The 4,545-nt window shown below is 54.4% G+C and overlaps 1 long non-coding RNA gene across 1 annotated transcript in view; it reads right to left on the minus strand.

The window, feature by feature from the left end:
* Positions 1–1,884: 1,884 nt before the first annotated feature.
* LOC125616262 overlaps positions 1,885–4,545 on the minus strand; it is an 11,087-nt gene continuing 8,426 nt past the window's right edge. The window contains exons 2-3 of the long non-coding RNA XR_007346884.1: positions 4,260–4,474; positions 1,885–2,214 (exon numbers count right to left, since the gene is read on the minus strand). This is a non-coding gene — a long non-coding RNA (uncharacterized LOC125616262). The remainder of the gene's footprint in view (positions 2,215–4,259; positions 4,475–4,545) is intronic.

Here is a 4,545-nt window from a genome sequence, read left to right on the forward strand (position 1 = left end):
CCCCAGACCCCCCCCAGGGAGACCAGGTCAGGAGACCCCTGCGTCCACCCTGCAGACCAGACGGTGGGACCGCGAGGTGACTCATGAGATGGTCAGATGGTGAGATGGTGCTGCCAGATTTTGGGCAGACAGTCCCCACAGTGACCCCTGGGGGAAAGACTTTAAAATCCGGCTTCTTGGTCTCCATAGAGACCTCCAGAGATGGTCTCTAGGAACGAGGCCTGGGAACCCTCATTATTTATTTATTTATTTATTTGGGTACCAGGGATTGAACTCAGGGGGCACTTGGCCACCAAGCCCCATCTCCAGCCCTATTTTGCATTTTATTTAGAGATGGGGTCTCACTGAGTTGCTTAGCGCCTCGCTGTTGCTTTGAATTCATGATCCTCCTGCCTCAGCCTCCCAAGCCACTGGGATGACAGGCATGAGCCACTGTGCCTGGCGGGAATCTGCATTTTATACAGAATTCCAGCAGGAGAACTGGAGGCAGGCTCTGGGAGATGAGCCCTGCAGTAGGAAGTCAGGATGGTGGCATCCAGGGCTCAGGCAGCCATGGTGCTGTGTGAGGAGCAGGAGCTCAGCCTCTGTGCTGGAGTCTGTCAGTCACAGAATGGACACAGTAATAATGTCCATGTCCTTGCCAATGGCGAGGTGCTAAGCAACTCAGTGAGACCCTGTCTCTAAATAAAAAGGGCTGGGGAGGTGGCTCAGGGGTCGAATGCCCCTGGGTTCAATCCCTGATAAAATAAAATAAAATGGCACTGTCCGCATGGTCTGGCAGTCTCTCTTGTCTGAACCCTCTCTCAGTCATGAGAGGCTGAAGTCATGGTTTGTTGGAGGGGCATCATACTTATCAAGAGTAAGTAGGCTCAGCTGGATGCGGTGGTGCACACCTGTAATCCCAGCAATTTGGGAGGCTGAGGCAGGAGGATTGAAAGTTTGAGGCTAGTCTCAGCAATTTAGGGAGGCCCTAAGTGACTTAGAACTTGTCTCAAAAATAAAAGGGGCTGGGGATGTAGCTCAGTGGTTAAACACCCCTGGGTTCAATCCCTGGTACAAAAAAAAAAAAAAAAAAAAAAAATAGGTCCGCTCTACAGTGACTTGGCGGGTAGGAGTAGCCTCCCACATTTTCTATCAATTGCTACCACAGATAACCACACCTGGACTTGCTCAGTAGCTCCAAGACAAGCCACAGCTCCCAGGCCTCCCCTGCCCATAGCCAGACTGTCCCCTGACTCTCCACCGGGTCACTGGGAGACCCTCCCACACATGGGGATGAGCCACACAGAGCTCCCTGTCCCACCCTCTTGCCTTAGAGGGACCTGAAAGTAGGTTCCATTTCAACTTCCTGCTGCCTTCAGCATTAAACCCCTCCAGGCCCAGGTCCAGTCCTGGCCCTCCTCTGCCCTCTCTGTCAGCTCCTTAGCCCTGAACTCAGCTCTGTGGCCTTGTAGTAGCCCATGGGTACTTGGTGTGGGAGTGGAGGCCCCCTGGATCCTGTGGGCTGGGGCTTAGGGCTGGGGATCCTTTGTCATCCTGGCCACAGTCAGTGTCCCCCAAGGGGCATAAGTTCACATTTGACAGTTTTCAGATACTTGACGATCTCAGCTCATCGTCACGAACCCTTGATACTGCCAATCACCCCCATTTTCCAGATGAGGAAACCGAGGGTCAGAGAGGCCGTTGCTTCCCCAGGACATTTGGCTAGTGAGTGACAGAAGTGGGGTTGGAACCCTGAGAAGCAAGCTGACTTCAACCAGTTCTCCTCGCTCCTCAGAGTCGCCCGGGGGATACAAGTGAGGCTTGGTGCCTCAGTTTCCCTACCTGTACAAAGGGAGTACAGTGCCAGAGTGAGGACTTCACCTTACTCGGGTCCGGCCCTGTGGTTGGAGGAGGTAGATATTTGGCCCTAGTTTCCCACCAGGTGTCCAGGGTGGGGTCCCCCCCGCAGTCCCAGCACCTGGGGCCATGGTCAGGAAGTTTTCCGGCTCAGCGGCAGGGAGTTCCCTCTACACTCTCCCAGCCTCCCCCTGCGTTTCTACCTGGGCCTTTGACAACAGATTCGCCACCTTGAACCCAGGATGGGCAGACGCGGAGGTCAGAAAAAAACGACTCTGAAATGAATGTCATCCTTAACCTCAGCACCCTCGACCCCCCTCCTACCTGTGGCTCTCATTGTGTCCGGGAGCCCAGAGGCCTGGGGTCAGCCTAAACCTGTGGAGAGAAGAAGGTCCAATCAGAGACTGGCATCTGGACCCTGAAGATGACCGGGGCCTCTCGTCAAGGGAATCTTCACCCCTCGGGTGTCTCCTTGCTACCTGCCACAGAAACAGGGTAGACATGCTCCTCCTTCCCTCTCTGCGACCCCCTCCTCCCACTCATGACCTTGGAATTTTAGATCCAACTCATCACATCGTTTTTTAGTGCAGAGGTTGGAAAGTAGAGGAAAGAGTGGTCTGATAGGCGCTGTTCCTTGGAGGATTTGATTTATTCATCCATCCTCCATCCATCCATCCATCCATTTATCCTTCCATCCATCAATCTATCCACCCAACTACCTATCCATCCATCCATCCATTTTCCTTCCATCCATCCATCCATCCATTTATCCATTTATCCTTCCATCCATCCATCCATCTATTCATCCATCCATCCATTTATCCATCCATCCACCTATCCATCCATCCATCCATCCATCCATCCATCATCCATTATCCTTCCTTTCTCCCATCCATCCATCCATTTATCCTTCCTTCCTTCCTCTCTACCATCCACCAGTCCTTCCATCCACTTGGCACTTCCTGCCCCCCACTCTCCCATCCCAGTCAGCTGGCCCAGAGATATTGAAGGAACCGGCCCAGTTACTCAGGGAATAGGAGCTTCCGAGGTCTTGGCTGTTGTACCAGAATGAAGACTCTCGGGGCTCACCCTCTCCAGGTGAGTCTGTGCCGGGTGCTGTGGCCACATCATCTCCTGGGGTCAGGTAAGGAAGGCGCCGTGTGGTCTAGCCTATGGCCATGCAGCTTGCCTAGGTGAGGCCAAGGTTTGGGATGCAGATCTCCTGCTACTGAATCCCCAACGCTCCCCACAGGGTCCCACGGCTGGTACTGGATTCGAAACTGAACTTGGGCAGTTTCCGGAGTCCTGGGCAGGGGCTGGGTCCTACTTCTCCCCCTGTCCCCAGGTGCTGGGCTGTGACCAGTGAATGATTCCACAGCTTTGAAAGCTTTCCCTGGTGTCTGTGGAGATTTAAGAGCCTGGAGGGCAGGCCTGGGGGTGACTGGGCTGGGGGTGCTGCACTCGGATCTGAAACTTTTGACAGACAGCTCAGAGCCCCAGGCCCCAGGCCTCGGGCAGCAGGTGGCCTCCATCCACCTGCCTTGACTTTACTCCTCTCCCATGGCCCCTTCCCACCCAGAATCTTCTTTATCCTAAAGTCCATCAGACATGGCCTCCAAAGTCCAGGCACCAAGGACTCGGGTCAGAGCCAGGAGACCTGAACTTAGCCCTGGCCCCGCCCCAACAGCCCCCCTTCCCCGTACCCACACTTCTCTCAGCCCCCCTGGGCCTCCCCACCTGTACGTGGAAACCCTCAGCTGAATCAGCCCTTCTGATTTAAATAACAACATTTTTCCTTTTGCAAGTTACAAAAGCACCCCTCCCTGCCTGACCTTCCTCCTCTGAGGTCTGGCAGGTTGTAAGTCTGAGTTGTCACCCGGCCTTACCCACAAACAGGTTGTTGTAGAACCTTAACTTCCTGAAAGTCAAATTACCAACTTTTTTTTCCCCCTTCTCAGATACAAAAGTATATTAAGATTTTGGAAGTGCTTGGGATGTGACCTATAGCCCAGGATCCCTGGCCCCCTGGATGAAACTTATAGGACATTCTTGGGAGTCCCCCACACACGGAGGGACCAGGATAGCTGTGGGGACGGATAGGAAAGGCCGTGGCCCACACTTATAATCTCAGCAGCTTGGGAGGCTGAGGGAGGAGGATCGTGAGTTCAAAGCCAGCCTTAGGAGGCCCTAAGCAACTCAGTGAGACCCTGTCTCTAAATAAGACACACAAAAGGACTGGGGATGTGGCTCAGTGGTCATGCGTCCCTGGGTTCAATCCCTGTACCAAAAAAAAAAGAGTGGGGTGGAGAGAACAGGGAGCCTTGATAGGTACACACACACACACAGAGAGAGAGAGAGAGAGAGAGATTGATTCAGAGACAGAGGGGAGACCCAGGGACAGAGTGGTCCTGAGCACATACCTGGGCAGGGCTAGCCTCTTGCTGGCACAACCATGCTGAGCAGGACTGTGGCTTCAGGGTGGGGAGGGGGAGCCGTGGCAGGTCTTGTCTAGACTTTGAGGGCTCCCCTCCGGGCTGAGTCCCCCGCTGCCCGCCTCGCTCCCGCAGGGCTCCCTGCTCTCTGGACCAGCCCCCTCTGGCAGCCTGTGGGTGCTGGGGGTGGGCGGGAACAACACCTGGGAAAGGTACACAGGGTGGGGCAAGAATTCCCATAGCAGCCACCAAGGCCTGAAAAATTTCTCTCCTT

Source organism: Marmota marmota, unplaced genomic scaffold (genome assembly GCF_001458135.2).
Source record: "Marmota marmota marmota unplaced genomic scaffold, marMar, whole genome shotgun sequence".
Taxonomy (NCBI): Eukaryota; Metazoa; Chordata; class Mammalia; order Rodentia; family Sciuridae; genus Marmota; species Marmota marmota.